This window comes from Cupressus sempervirens, chromosome 1 (assembly GCF_028749045.1).
Source record: "Cupressus sempervirens isolate cs-2001-9-10 chromosome 1, ASM2874904v1, whole genome shotgun sequence".
Taxonomy (NCBI): Eukaryota; Viridiplantae; Streptophyta; class Pinopsida; order Cupressales; family Cupressaceae; genus Cupressus; species Cupressus sempervirens.
Genome location: NC_143118.1, coordinates 186,914,532 through 186,932,295, shown reverse-complemented (window position 1 = coordinate 186,932,295; position 17,764 = coordinate 186,914,532).

The following is a 17,764-nucleotide window of genomic DNA, read 5'->3' as shown; positions in this document are numbered from 1 at the left end:
AATGGATCCAAATGTAAATTGGCAACTGGTTTAGGCATTGTAATCAACCCAAAAGGTAAGTCTTTCTATGCATCATATTGATTCCAATTTAGATGTAGTAATAGTGTTGTAGAGTATGAATCATTGATTTGAGGACTTCTTTTTCACTAGATGAAGGAATCAAAACTCTCATAATTGATGGAGATTCCCAATTGGTTATAAGACAAGTGAATTAGTATACTCTTACAATGATAGGAGGTTTCTTGCTTATAGGAAAAGAGTGTGGGATCGAATGGATGACTTTGAAGCTTTAAACATCAAGTACATTCTAGGGAGGAAAGACATGGTAGCATATGCCCTCACCATTTCAGCTAGTGCATTACAACTAGTTGAGAGAAAAAAATTGAAAAGATATTTAGTAGAATTGGTTTCTGCCCCATCTATCCTGGACAATATTAAAAAAGTTTCAAGTTTTTCAAGATCAACATATATCCAAATTTATCATGTGCATTGGCCACTTTAAAGGGAATGATATTTATGACACTCTAGATGACAAACCTAAGGATGCTAAACTTGAAGATGAAGATAGAATTCTCAATTTGAAAACCAACACTATTCCTAAGGGAATGGTTGAGTTAGAGTGCATTTTTTGGTCATGATTAGTTAGCACTTAACAAGAGAATGGCCAAAGAAAAAGGGATCAGATAATATGATTTGTATAATCTATGTACCAATGAAGATCCCAAAATGATAGGCATTAGGAAGGCATGTAACACTCAAGAAAGGGAAGATACATGCTCAAACTACTTATAGAATATAAGGATGTCATTTCTTGGAGCTATGAAGAGCTAAAAACATATGATCCTAAAATCATGACACATGACATCCCATTGAAACTTGATGCCTAACCCTTCCATCAAAGAAAAATACCTATCAATCCTATTATTGAACCATTGATAATGAAAGAAGTTAAGAAGTTGCTTGATACCAAGATCATCTTTCCCATACACAATTTGACATGGGTGGGTAGTTTAGTCCTAGTGAGGAAAAAAATAGGAGAGATTCATCTCTGTGTGGATTTTCATAACTTGAACCTAGCATCCCAAAAGGAAAACTACCCTTTGCCCTCACTTGAAAAGTACTAAAAATTATCAATGGATCCAAGATGGAATTTCTTGGATGGATATTTAGGATATAACTAGGTAATGTTCAAGGAACAAGATAGGTTAAAGACTACTTTCATGACTAAATGGGGGACTTTTTCTTATAGAAGGATGTCATTTGGGCTGATTAATGTGGGAACTACATTCCCATGAGCCATGAACAAAGTTGCCAATGGATTAATAAGCAAGTGCATAGTCATCTACATGGATGATTTAAAAATCTTTTGAAAGCATCAAAGCACTCACTATGTTGATTCAAGACAAGTATTAAACAAATTTCATAAATATTACATATCACTCAATCCTATGAAATGTTCATTTGGGGTTACTAAAGGAAACCTCCTTGGCCACATCATCTCTGAAATTAGAATCTCCATTGAGACTAATAGAATTGAAGCCATTTTGAAGTTATCACCTCCTTACACTTGAAAGGAACTTAGGTTTTTCTTTGAGAAGATAAATTTTGTACAAAATTTCATAAGCAGATTTGGAGAGATAGTTTGAACCCTTAATGATTTACTTGAAAAGGAGAGAAAAAATAGAATGGGTTTCAAAAATTAAGAAATCATTTGAGGATATCATAGTGGAAATATACATGACCCAAGTGTTGATGAGTTCAAATTACGAACTAACTTTTAAAATATACTCTTTTGCTTCAGAACATTCATGTGCTGGGAGTATTACACAAAAGAAGGATAAAGAAGATGAAAGACCCATTTCTTTTATGAGTTTCCCTCTAAAAAATGTTGAGTTAAATTATTCTAACCTTAATAAACACCCCTTTTCTTTGATCAAAATAATGAAAAAATTCTACCATTATATTTTAAGGAGCAAGGTATATGCGATTGTGCATGATCATGAGGTTAAGACATTACTGATGCAAAATGAACAAGGTGAAAGGTGAGGAAAATGAATGGAAATCCTTCAAGAATTTAATTCAGAGATTCAACCCATGAAGTTACTAAGAGGGAAAGGATTATCAAGAATTATAGTTGATAACTAGATTAGGGACAAGAAATTTAGGTTTGATGACAAAATAGATGTGGAAGATCAAAAGCATATTTTAGTATCTCAAGTTGATACTGATCAAAGTATAATAATAGATATTTCATACCCAGATATTTTTTACTATCCTTTACAAAATTAGTAACCTAATTTTATGAATAGCTCATAGTGTAGGGGACTCAAAATGAAGTGTGAGTCGTACATGCTACAAGATAGGAAATTATACAAAAGAAACTATGAAGGGATTTATGTAAAGTGTCTACGATGAGAAGAAGCAAAAGAAATTTTGGAACAATTTCATGATAAATATGGAACAAAGCATGGTTTAGAAGAGGCTACTACCCATATGATTCTAAGATCAGGTTATTTTTGGCCCACAATCTTCAAGCATACTTTTGAATATATTTGTACTTGCCACATTTGTTAGACTAGTGCTAATAGAGAAAGACATCCTATAATGCCATTACAACAAGTATTCAAGATATGCTCCTTTGCAAAGTGGGGGCTAGATTTCATTGGTCCAGTGAACCCACCATCATCAACTAGACATACCTTTGTTCTCATAGTTAATAACTACTATACATGTTGGGTAGAAGCTAAAACTTTTAGAAATTGTACAATAAAGGTGATTATAGACTTCTTGGAAGAAGTCATTGTTACTAGATTTGGGATTCCATTCTTTCTAATGTGCGATAGTAGATCAGCTTTTGCATCAATATTTGTTACCCAATGGGCACTACAATATTAGGTCATAAAAAATTTTTCTTCAAATTATTATCCACAAGGAAATGTTGTGGCTGAATCTATAAGTAAGAACTTGATCACAATAATAAGAAATTTGTTGAAGGAAAATCATAAAGATTGGCATACTCAACTCAAATATGCACTATGGATAGATCAAGCCAGGGTCAAGAATACTTTGGGAACATCTTCATATCTTCACATCTATAGACAAGAGCTAGTATTCCACTTAACCTCAATATTTCTATTTTGAAATCCATGAGTGGGTATGTTGAAGATGCTGATAGGGTTTAGATTAGATTGATGAATCTGTTGGAGATGGATGAGAAACAAATGATTACTTTGGAGCATATGGTGAAACATTAGGCTTTCATTAAAATGTGGTTTGACAAGCAGGCCACAATAAAATCTTTCACAATATCTAGCCTTGTTCTTCTATGGGACAAGGCAAAAGAAAAGTTAGGAAGCCACATGAAGTTTCAATAGATCTTGATTGGTCCTTATCATATTGTGTAAATTATGGGAGAAAATGGTTTTAGGATGAGTTCCTTACAAGGGGAATTGCTTATGCTTCTAGTCAATATGTAGTTCCTAAAACATTACTTTGAGGAGTAAATTATTAAAAAAACAAAAAGTCATTTATGAGAGTGTTTTTACTTTTAGTTGTGTATTCACTTTCAAATTTGCATTAGTTTGAGGGTTAGGTGTACTCAAGAGTTTATCTTGATGTATCTCATTTAAACCATTTTTTAATTTCAATTTTTGGTAAGAGGTATTTCTTTGTACAAACATTTTAATGATTTTACTTCTTATACCAACTAAGGAACACATGTTACTTGTAGTAATAGAGGACTTTTAGTCTTGAATTCAAAATTGTAGATCAACAAGTTTTCAACACTTCATAAATTAAAAGATCAATTATCTTAGGTGTTTTCAAACTAAGGTTGATGGCAGCAAGGGATAGTCTAAACCCTACTAGTTCAAACAAAAAAGTCTTCTTAAAGGAATTGCTAAGATCCTTATTTGACAATAGATTTTCTATAGAGTTCTTGAAAGAGGAATGCAAGGGATGTTAATAAAGATTGAATCTGAGAAATGCAACCATTGTCTTGGCCACATAGTCTAAGCATGGTTAGGGTATAGAAAGAAAATAAAAAAGAAAAAAATGGTGTTAAAAATGAAGGATTCTATAACGCCTGAGAAAGGTAATTTGACTATAGGGATACATGCTCTAAATAGGCTATCCAATATCAAAACAATTTCTTCATTGGAAAATTAAATGGCAACATGTGAGCTAGATGAAGCAAATATTTAGAGGATTACCCAGGACTTCAAATAAAAATTGATAAATTATTAATAGCCCTCAGGACTGATTCTCTCATCTAGTTAGACAAGTGATTGATAAACATATTTTTTGAGAATTCCCAATGAATTGACTAGTGGGGTGGAAGATTGTTTCTAAGTTGTTGTAAGATTTTTATAGATTTCATTCTAAGATGTTAAAGAAAATGGATACACTGAACCCACACTAAACTTGGAGATTCAAGATTATGAGATTTTGACTATAAAGTAACTCAAAATATTCTTAGATTATTTAGGATTCAATTTTTGTTTGACACATATTAGAGGAGTGCTTTCTGATGAAGAAATTCCTTTGTCATTTTTTTCCTTTTTGTCAGGGCTATTTGTTGTATTTTCACAATGCATGCCCCATTTCTACTAGAAATGGAGGCACCCTAGCATAATTTTTTGCATTCTAGTCCCCTATTCTATGGTATAGGTCTCTTTTAGGGGTCTACCTACTGTCCTAGCCTAGTATGGCCCTCTATTTGAAAAACCCATTTACCAAAAATTGTAGTTTTAAGGTGAGAAAATGAATTTTATATATAAAAGGGCACACTAGTGCACCCCTCAAGCTACATTAGTGTGAAAAGTCAACTAGTGCATAGCACTTCCCTTGGGAATTATGTCCCTATGCACATCCATAGGTTCACACCCCTAAAGGATGTGCTCCATCCTAGGCCTATAAAATCCTGAACTCATAATCCTTCTCCCCATTCACTTTCTCCTCCTAGACTCTGGTGAGCACAACTCTGTACTTTGTGAAGTGCACAAATCTTCAAAATCCTACACACAAAAACAAAAACCACTAATTTAGATGGTGGACACCTATCCAAGGTGCACACATGTACACCTTTCATAGTTTTGCATTCTAGGTTTGTTTTTCATAAGTAGGGTTTGATTAGGGGTTTGTTTTCAACCTTCCAGACAAATGGAATTTCATTTTCTATAGATAAAATGGCTTCTTACTCATCCTCCCTCACTACAAAGATGGCACCAAAATTGGTGGTCTTCAAATTTCAAGGTGTTCCATTGTAATCATGCTTATAGGATGCACACTTAGAGATTTCAGACACTGAGTTAGGCCACATTGACTAGAGTACATTATTGGTTGTATGAAACAAACCAAATGAGAGGCCCCCAATGGTGTCTGAACTTATAAGATCAAGGTTAGTAAACATAGCTTCACACCTCTTTTTAGTGCAATCTTTTGAGTTGGTTATAACATTGGCAAATAATTATGTTTCAGAGGAAAGAGTGGTGAAAAGCATAATAGGGGAGATCATCTTAGATCTGAGGCCCAAGAACATTGAGAAATTTTTCCATCTTCCAAGGGTAGATTAGTATATAAGACTAACATACCATCAATAAGAAAGGTGTTATAAAGATCATTAACAACAAGCTACAATGATTATTCAATCTTCATATCTCATTCATAGAATGCCTCTTGGGAGAAAAGGAGGGAAAGTAGATATGACAAGAGGTTATCTGAAGGATGATATCGAGCATTTTATAGTACTCTTGATTAGGATCATGTGATTACTAGCAATAAGTTACTTCAACATATGGATGGTACACTTCATTGAAACTATCAAAATGATAAATATGCCAATTGATTAGCCCATAATTCTCAATGAGAAATTGGATGAACAACTGGTGGCAGTCAAAAATGACCTAAGCTTCTATATGACATCTTATTCGGTGTATTTTTTAGTAGCAAGAACTATAGATTACCTAGGGTTTTTTGAAAACAGAAACTTCCAAGATGTTGATGCATGGCCTTATGTGGTACACCCCTAGCTAGTGAAGAAAAATATCTTGGATCATAATAAGGAATACATAATAGTGAATGATGCCTTCATTTTTACAAGCATTTGATTCATTGAGGGAGACTATGCAAAAATTATGTTGGAAGAGGAAGAAACAAAGATTATAGAAAGAGGCACCTACTACATCTAATTCAAGACATTTACCTACCTAAGGGTAGTGAGTACAACTATAAATCCTAAGAAACTCCCAAGGTATCCATGTGATAGGCTCATATTTCTAGAAAATGCAGGAAAACTCTTGTCTACATATGACAAAGTAAGAAAGCGGCACAAGAAGACTTCGGTATGGCCCATCACTATAGGTCTATTTGGTGTCAAGAAGAACAAGGATATCAGGACATTTTAGTTAGAAATGGATCATTATCCCTTGGAGGATTATAATTCCCCTTGTCCATGTTATGATAACATTGGTAGAGTTTAGTACTTGGTAGGAAAATAGTTCAAACATGAAGATGCCATAGAGGATCATTGGACAAGTGCAATACATGTCTATGAGGTCTGAATAAGGGTTTCTTGTAGGATGACTCTTTATTGGTAGGAAATTCCTTGAAAATGAAGGTCCCATTAAAGATTGTGCACCAAGATACTAAAGAGGTCTTAGATCCCTTATATAATCAAGATAATATATATGATTGACCTATCATGAGTGAGAGATTGATAGAGAAGAAAATGCATATATCAATCATAGGGTGAGGTATATCATCGAATTGGCCAAGAAATGGATTAAGAGACCATTCAAGCTAGATTTGATTCCACAAATAGTAGTTTTCCAAGCTAGAGCCTACCTAGTGAAAGGTAGAGGAATGAAAGTGATAGTGCCAACACTCACAATTCAATCTCCAATAAGGCTTGAAATAGTGCATCTACTTGATAGAGAAGTTGTATAGTTTAGGGTACAGAAGGGTAAGAACAAAAGGAAAAGAGCTTCCCCTCAACAAGTTGATCCTAAAGGAGAGACAACTCAAGCACATGAGAACCAAGTAGAAGTCATTCAAACTCAAGACAATCCACTAGTTCCACCACTAGAACAAGGGTAGGAAGTTGAAGAAGAAGCACAAGAAGTGTCTCCACCTACCCAAGAGGAAGAAGCCTCTCCATTAGCTTCCAAGAAGAAAAAGATGAAAACTCTAGTTAAAAGTTGTGTAGATCATACAAGATAATTAAATTACGACATCACATGTAGAATAATGAAGACAAGATGGTTGCTATATTGAACTAGGATTTTTTGTTAATAGATGAGATACATACATGGGGTAAAGACTTGCAAGCATTCTAGTAAATAAAGGGTTAGAGGTACATGATGTTGATGGATGTATATACGACATATGAGTTAGATAAGATAGATGATTGGATTGATAATATTGTAGATGGTAATAAAGTAATTGAAACATTACATCTAGATATTCATAAGCTCAAGGATCAAGCCCAAGAGAAGATTTTTGAAGCTTGCCTTAAGATTTTTGAAGATGATTCAAGGGGTAGACTCATGACTATGTGAGTATTTTTAAAACAATTTTAGAAGACTTTTGAAGAAGCTTCCACTAATGAGGATATTAGACAAGAATTTAAGACTAAAGAGGAATTTCTAGAATTGGATGTGAAATTGGGAGATTTTGTAGAGACTTGCATAGAGGTAGGAAAATATCGACAAAAAGTAAAGGATAAATATTAAGCTTTAAATTTTCCACATGTAACCCAAGTGACTGAGATCATAGACAAATTCAAGAGAAAATACCTTGACATAGCTCTGGTATGAAGGGGAACAATTTGACACTTGGTAAAATTTTGCAATTTTTGAACCCTATCTTCTAATGTGTGCTTCTCCCAAGGTGCGCAAGGTGCACTTCTCCAAAGGTGTACCAAAATTTATGAATAACTCATAGGTGTACTAATAGCTAACTTCTAGTACTAAATTTAGAGCTTTCCATGATTTGGAAATGCATTTTGGCAATAGTTTAACTCCCACAAACCTCCATAGAAGGTTGAACTTCTATTTTTTCCATCTCCAAAGACTCCTACATCATCTAATGGCTTTCTTATACTTATTATTTCATGATTTATTTATTTTAAGACATTTAAAGGCTCATGCACCCCTTAAATGATATAAACAAGGGTGGAGTCCTACTTAGCGCCAGTCAGAGAGTCAATTTATATATATTTAGAATTATTTTATTAGTATTAAGCATATATTTGCATGAAGGAATCTCTCACTCACAACACAAAGTGAGGAGAAGATTTCCTATAAATTGAGGAATTAAATATGTAGTCTAGGTTATTATTTTGATGCAATAATATATGCCATTGGTGCTCTCATTTGGAGTGTAGTTATTCTTTCTTGATTGCTTTTTATTTGGTGAATTTATGGTCATGAAGTATAATGGAGCCAATTGTTTTATTGTATTATTTTCATTGAGCGAACTTTTAATTTTAGTGTTTGCCACGTGTTTAAAAATTCTTCTCACATACTTAGTTGGAGAAGAGGTTACCCTATTGTTCCTGCATAGCTTTTTGTCTCACATGATCAAACTTTTTGTGGCCTTGTGATCTGATGAAAAGTGAAACATCTTATAGTTACTAAATTTTCATTGATGATTGCATCAATTGAATTGAGCAAGCATTGCTCCTATATTCATTGGTTACCTACCAATCTTTTGAAAGGTTTAACTCATAGACATGTTTTGTCCATGGCTTATGTTTGTTAGGGATTTACTTTTTAAGTCACTTGCTTAAACTTCTTGTTACCTTATCTTTTTTATTTTCTTTTACAAACACTTTATTAATTTAGGAATTCATATAGTTGCATAGTTACAACTACATTCATTATAAACAAAAAATATACAAAAAAATATTTCTTTTTGTGTGGTTATTCTTTTGAGATAGCAAGTAGATTCAACATCTTATCTAAAATTGGTTAGAACTAGAAAAGGCCTCCTTGTGAACACTTACATTTATCTTGTATTGAGAAAATTCTAATAAGTCACAACATCACCTATAGCCTTGGAGTTGATCCCAGATTAACTTTTCAAGAGAGGAGTTCAAAGGGATTCTTAGTGTTAAGCATCGTGCAAAACAATAACCCAACATGCATCTAGGAGGACTTGTAGATTTTGCAATGTCAATTGTGACCACTGAGTTTGTGGAAGTGACTAAAGCCCTGATTGCACAACAACTGAAAGAGATGAAAGAACATAATCAAGGAATGTTGGAGACTCCATCTATCCTAAGCTATTTAGAGTTTGATGGCATCAAAGAGTGTACCACTAGTAAACATATGTGAGATGCTCTAAAGAAGATCTATGAAGGAGATTAGAATGTGCTAAGAGCCAAATAAAAAATTCTAAGAGGAAAATTTGATGATATGAGAGGGTATGTATAGGATCATGGTGTGCTAGAAAGTGGCGATCTGAAAAATATGTAGTTCTAAAATACCTCAAAGCATTTCAAAATCTATTCCAACATTTTGCCCACCCATCCTGATACCAAACCAAAAAGTTAATGCCTTTATAAGGCCTAGGATATCTTTGGTATCCACCCAAATTTGATGAAATGAAAAGGGTCTCTTAAGAATGTTCTTAGCTTTCCATAAATGTAATCTCTATCAAATTAGAAGCTCAGTAAATAATTATTTCTTATTTTCTAATGGAGTTACATATAACGTGTTGATTGCTGTATTGATTGAAAAATAACTATATTTTTCAAATGGTACAACATTTTTCAAATCCAAACAGATGCATCTTCTACTATAAGGAAAAATAAATTAAAAAATTATAGAGTTTTGAATTAGTTAAGGTGGCCAAACACAAGATATTTTTAATTCTTAAAATACTATAATAAAAAATTAATAATTAATTATTTGTTTAGAATAAAAATACCCAAAAATATGTGACACATATGGTCAAGAGTCTACTTCTTATCTCTAGAATCTTATTAAAAATAATTATCATTTGATTTTGATTAAGGTAGTCAGGCATACATCTATATCTTATTTTTGTCCTTAATGTTTTGTACTATTGCATTAAAATTAAATTTTTTGAATAATCAATTTTAATTATTTTTAGATAAGGCCTCATATTTTAGAAATGAAATTAAATTGACTAAAGATTCTTTTCTCTAAAATTTTTGATAGAATGTTTATAACTATTTGAAAATTGCACATCAAGTTGATATAACCCTGATTTTATGATTTTCTAGTGCCACTTAAGGGTATAGTTTGGTTGATTATGATCCTGCACATACTTGAGAATGAAAGAAGGTAAGACTATATAGCTCAATATTGTGTAAGAGCCAAGTATGTTGTAAATGTAATTAAAGGATCAAATGGAAATATTGAAGATGACACTATGATCAAAAAAGTGTTGAAAACCCTACTCTCTATCTATGTTATTAGAGTCTCTACTATACAAGTAATAAGATGTACTCATGGTAATGATCTAACCCTTGAAGGACTTGTTGGTAGACTAACTACTTTTGAGATTTCAAATTTTGATAATTTCAAGACTAAGAATGTTGAATCTTCTTTCAAAGCTAGACTGACATTGAAAGAGCCTAAAGATAAGAAAAAGAAAAAGGTCAAACACATTGCTAGTGGTAGTGATATGGATAATTAATATCTAGAAGAACTTGAAGCATTGTTGGCTAGGAGATTTCATAGAGACAAATAAAAATTCAAAGGTAAGTTACCCATCATATGTTTCAATTGTAATAAAGTTGGTCATATTTGAGCGAGATGTCCTGAGAAGACAAACATCATAAGTGGACACAAAATATAGAGGTAAAAGAGATGAGAGTAGAAAAGACTATAAAGACAAAGGAAAGAAGGCTTGCTACATTTTTGAAGAAGAATCTAATGAAGAATAATATTATCATGATGATAAAGTTGTATGTGTTTCTATGAAGGATGATTCTAATGAAGATGAGACAATTACATTAGTATCTTATGTGAGCAAAAGTGGCAAATGGATCTTTGATAGTGGATGTTTGCATCACATTGCTAGAGACAAAAGTAAGTTCAAGTCCCTTGAGCATTATAATGGAAATATTTCTAGATTTGGCAATGACGTACCCCAAACCTAATCAAAGGTAAAGGATCAATAAGATTGGCATACAAGATCATGTCTAGCAATGCTTACTATGTGGAAGGACTTAATTATAATCTATTGAGTGTGTCACAATTGAATAGTTCATGATGTAAAGTTGAATTTAGAAACAAGAAGTTTGAGATCTATGGTATTAATGGTGATCGCATTGGATGTCGTGATTAGACTAGAGGTAATCTATTTTATCTTGACATGAGTGTAGCTACTTGTCCTTTTTTACAATTTGATGATGTGTGGCTATGGAATAAAAGATTGTCATGTAAATTTTGACAACTTGCTTAGTATCAATAAGATGAGGAGAGTCAAAGGTTTTCCAAAACTTAGGAAACCTAATAATGTGATTTGCAAACAATGCTAGTTAGGCAAGATGACAAAGTCTAGTTTTAAGAGTAAGACCCATACTTCAAATACAATTTTGGAATTAGTTCATATTGATATATGTAAACCAATTAATGTGAAAAGCTACAAAAGGTGATAAGTATTTCATTTTATTTATTGATGATTATTCTAGAATGATGACAGTCATTTTTTTGAGAGAAAAATATGATTCTTTTCAAATGTTTAAGTGGTATCTAGCAAGAGTTGAAAATGAAACTAGTAAAAGTTTGAAGTGTCTAAGATCTAATAGAGGTGGAGAGTTTAGCTCAAATGAATTTGAAAATTTCTGCAATGATAGAGGAATCAAGGGACATACTTCTACACTGAGAATCCCTCAGTGTAGAAAGAGCAATTGTATTTTGAGACGACTGATCCCAAAATATAATGATTAGGAAAAACAAATTTATGAATATAATCACCACCAAAAGATATATAGAAAGACGGCTGATCCAGATAGACATGGATTATACTCTATAGATTGGATTGGAATGGCAAAGGGAATGATAAAGGCAATGAAATTTTTTTGTGGGGTTTTGATTACAATAACACTTATTTATTTAATGGGTAATAGTGTAATACAAGTATTCATTTGTATTGGATACTTCATTCATTGTTGCATAAGCTTTTCATGTTCATGGAAAGCAATTTAAATTTTGATAGTTATTAATTTGGGACAACTTTTGTATGATTTTAACTTTTTGTATTACCTCTCTAGCTCATAACATCCATGGACTAAGTGAGACCTTCTAAATATTTTTCGTATAATCCATCAGAAATCATGATAGAGGTTTATTTTATTTTTCCATATCTTACATATAATTTATTTCTATTTTTATATTTGTATTTCATTTGGAATGGTTTGTTTGTTTTGATACTTTACATTAGATACCTATTATTATTGGTACTTTCTTATTGTTAGGGAATTCAACTTTTGATCTAAAGATTATATTAATACACAAGCTATCATACATTCTAAAAATAATGATAATATTGATTTCTAATAAAAGACAATATTTAAATAGCATGAATAAAAGAACATCACTTAGAAAAATAAAATTATTTACAAATGATATTTAATTACTTGTCTTATGTTTCATTTTGGTCCTAGCAGAAATCTATTATAAATTCTAGGCAACATTTAGAATTAATTAGACTATATGTTGTTGCACCTTCTTTTATGACTTATAATTATTTTCTTACATAATGCATTCCACATCTATTATAGAAATCTTATATATTACTAGAAATTATTTGATAAGAATACTATTGATAGGAGCTTCTCATAATAAAATATTAGCAATGTAACCAATTTGCAAGTACAAAATTTTAAAACAAATTATAATTCCATTTCTTTTCTAGATCTTTTGTCCTATATGTGACATGATCATTTATTTATTTTGAAGCCAATTCATAGTCAAGACTATTGAATAAGGCATTGTCTACTAGAATTTAAAATTAACTTCCCATTCTTTGCATGAATATATCTTTGGAAATGTCATTTTGTATTCAAGAATGTTGTGCTACTCAAAGTTATAAAAATTTATTTTAGCTCTTAAATTTAGCCTTTTAATAATATTATTTTTTAGATTTAAATAAAATATATTATTAATATATTTCTTTCATTTTCTTTTGAGAGTTGGGAAAGCTAATTATTACATATATGTGACCTCCTTTAGTTTGTTAATATAAGTACAAGTTGTTATGTAATTTAGACTTATATTAGATGTTAGTTAGATTGAATATAATGATATCATATATACAGTTAATTTTTATCTAATTAGATTGTTACTGATATTCTTAGAAGTGTAGGTTCTTTTAGTAATTGTTATAAATATCAATTTGGAATGGAAAGACAAAAAATATATGAGTTATAGATGTATCATTCAATGTTATGGTCATGAAAATGGTGTTATCTAGCTCAAGGCTAGATGCAATGGATAATTCTATGATTTGTTTAGATTTCTTTGAAATATGTCATTAATATTGATTGAATTGTTTGAGTTTCACTTTGCAAGTGAAGACATAGGTGTGTCTTTGTTTCTTATTTTCTCAAGGTCAAATATTATATTTTTATGTAAGATTTGCTATAAATTTGAATTCATTTCTTCATAGCTAATTATTTAGCACGTTCAGAAGATCTATTGAGCTTATGTCTTGGGTGTTGGTGATCATAATTATCACGAACATATAAAATATGGCAAATTTATCATAAACATAGTTATTGCTGAAAGTTATCTATATTTTACCAAGTGAAACCATTTGAGGATTAGAATTATGGAGAGGGTTGTATACCTATTTTTTTACATAATTACACATATTGTAATAATTATATGGCATTGTTGTGCTCTTACATAATAAACCAGTACAATATGGTTCAAAATTAAAGAGTTGAACTATGAATTCTTTCATTGTGGACTTCAGAAAGGCCATCTATTATGTGTCCCCAAGACTTAGGTCTAGTCCCTTAGGTTTGGTCCTTTATTTTGAATGCACTTGTCTTACTTCTTCCCAAATAATGATTCATATCAATGAATTGACTATATATGATAATGCATCTAATTTTTATATCTAGTTGTTGACACTTGTGTAAAGTTACAGGTGTTGTAAGTAGTAGCCATAATGAAAACAAAAGTACTACTTAGGTATGAAATTACTATTATTCATTCACTATGTTAAGTATTATAATATATTTTTACCTTCTCATCTATTATTATATTGATCAAATAGAATTCTAAATTTTTTGAATATAAATCAATAAATTAGGGTTTTAAAAAAATGTATAAGCAATGTCATATAGCTACGATTTGACAAATTAGTAATTTAAAATTTTTGTTGTTTATAGTAGCCCTATCTTAAGAGCCTTTCAAAAAGTTAGATGGATTGAAGTACTTGATTCAATTCTTAATTATGTTTTTGTAACATTACATCACATAAGCCATGAAAGAAACCACCAAAGGTGGGGTGAAGAAAGGAATTCATAGGCATGAGTAGAGCCATAATAAGGTGAGACTAGAAAGGCTTGAGCAGTTTATGAGGGACCTAGCCAACAATCAAACTAGTATCTACCAGAGATTTGAAAATTTGGTTGAATTTTTGACCAAGGTCATGCATTCTTCAACCACCACCCTTTACTTTTTGCAGGTGAATAAAGAGAAGAAGGACCTAGGCAAGGTGAGTGAGACAACTTGATCTATTTATGGGTTTCTGGTAGAGGATTGGTTGAAGACTATCCTAGACAAACTGGTCAAGGTGGAGGGGGAGGATTTGGATAAGGACTTTCTTGAGGAAAAGAAGGAAGATGACCATGAGCATAAGGAAGGTAGTTAGCCCTAGGTCTAGTGTTTATTTTTATTGTTATTATGCTTATGTCTATGAACTTGGCACCCTACAGGGTTTTACTTTTTAGGCTTATGTCAATTGATGGGACTAATAGCATCAAATTATTTATGAGGTGTTGGTTTATTTTATAGTCTTTTTTGCATATTAGATTAAGGAGTGATATTATTTTTTATTCAACTATGGTCATTTCTTGTTTTTTGAAGTTTAAAGTTGGTATCAGTTAGATGATTGGGAAGTAACTTCTAGTTGATTCTTCAGCCTCTTTGTACCTTGGGGATAGCCCCCATCTTTTTTACTACTATCTAATACTTTAAAAACATTAGTTGGTCACAAGTTATCTTGCTTCTACGATCATGACATACTACATACAATACTATTTTAAAATATTTTTGGCATCAACTTTATGTCTAGCCAAGTTAACTTCTCATGGGGTCTCAATTGGGGCATTACATCTCTATACATTTCTTTGTGAGCTTGAATAATTTGACTCAAAATTCAAGTGTTGAACAAAAAATTCTATGAGCATAAATGTAGTCAATCCCATCAATGATGATCCTTCAAGACATAGGTTTAGTCCTTAAGAATTGTCTCTAACCTTTAAATTTAACAATTTTTCATCTTCTCAATAATGATTCATATAGCCAAGACATCAATAAATCATTTTTTTTATAATTATGTATCTAATGTTTGCCACTAGTTGTTTAGACCTTTGTATTGTTAGAGGTGTTGAACCTAGCGACCATAATAGAAAAGAAAGGTAGTGATATTCAACTATGCAATGATAATCATTTTTTAATTGATCATGACAAGAAGTATAATATCTTCATTCTCATGACTTTAATTAACATTATAAAACAAACAATATTATGTTTTACTACTTTATTGCTAAAAATATAATATATGTCATATGAAATAGTGTGTACAATCCCATTAAGGGAATCATTCCTTGGTAGGCTTTACAATTTAGGGTTTATTCAATCATAGAATCATCATAAATATAATGGAGATGGTGATTTTATTGCAAGTGGTGTCTTGTATTTTTAGAATGAGAATAGAGAAAGGGGGGTGATTTTCAACTATTTTTTCTATTTTATTTTCTAAATTAATTATATATAAAATTGAGATGGTAATGTTTTATTGTATATTATCTTATTTTCTAATAGTAAGAATAGATAAAAGGGTGAGGATTGTCATTTATTATAAATATCTTGTTTTATTATAATGGTTTAATATATATAAGGGAAATAATTTTATTATTATTATGTAGCATTGTTGTCTTAGAATAATCATAGATAAAAGGGAGGTGGCTATAGATTACTACTATTATCTTTTTTCAAAATTTACCATGAAAATAGATAAAAGGAAGACTATCTCTTTGGACCATATAAACTTTGAGTACACCTCTCTTTATTTCTTAGTCAGAGGCTATCACACAATTGATAAATGATGACACCAATTAGACTTTGATGACCTATGCAACTCTAGATTTTTAAATTCATAAAGATTAAGATAGCAATTTTAATAAGAAAAAATTAGTTTCTTTTATGAATGGTTATAGGAAAAGAAATGTGAATTTTCATATGAAAGGTCATGTGTGGAATATGACTCTTTATATAAAAAGGAATTCCAACTCTTTTGATCAAAGGTGGAAGTCAATTAGAAAAAATTGAATGAGATGAGCTTTAAGAGGGAGGCCAAAATTCCTATTGGGATATAAGGCCAATAGGGAAGCTCTAATTGAGGGAAAGATGTGGAAAACCTTGATGTCCTTCATATCATCAAAGTATTTCTATCACCAACCAATCCCTCAATTATGGAGGATGGAAATAATAGACAAGAGAAGATATCTCATATACATGAATTAACATTGAATTTATAGTGACAATCTACATAACTCCAATTTTCTATATTTGGGAGGCCCAAAGGAAGGAAATTTTCTCACCAGATAATTATATGAAAGAATAACCTTTATTGTGGAGCATCGTATCCCCACTTGGTTGTGAAAATTACATTATCTTTATAAGATCTATGTGTGTGACGTTAATGATCCTAATGGAGAACATGTATGATGGAAACACTAAAGTAAATACTATGTCTATTGGTAAGATGATCTCAATCCAAGTTATCATGAAATCCATATTGAATTATTAGGTAGTGTTCCCTATGACTCAGATGAGTATAAGTATGATAGTGACTAAAATGCAAATATTTTTTATTATGTAAAAGGAAAGGATTGATATTGTCTGCCATGTGGTATGATATTCCTACTCTCCATTATCATGACTAGCATTAGGGTTTGTGTGTGTCATGGATGATATCCACAAAAAATATACTTGTATCCACTTACAAGGTTTACGTGGTTTGTTCTTAATTAGAATAATTAGATTCAAACTTCAAGTGTTGAACTACAAATTCTATGAGAGTATATGTAGTCAAAGCCCATCAATTATGATCCTTTGAGACATAGACCTAGTCCCTCAGAGCTATCTTTAAGTTTTTGATTTCACATTTTTTTCATCTTCTTAATAATGATTCACATAACTAAAATATCAATAAAGCATTTCTATATAATGATGTATCTAATTATTGCACGTAGTTGTTTAGACATTTATCTAGTTAGAGGTTTTGCACATGGCAATCATAATAAAAAGTAAAGGTAGTGATATTCATGTATGAAATTGCAATTATTTTTATAATTGAGCATAACAAGCAGTATAATAGATTTATTCTCTTGACTTTAATTTACATTATTAAAAAAATGAGATTACATTATGATAATTAATTATTTAAAAATATATATATCATATGAAAAAATGAATATTATCCCCTTTAGAAAAGGGTTCCTTGATGGGATTTACACTTTAGGATTTATTCAATTATATAATCATCATAA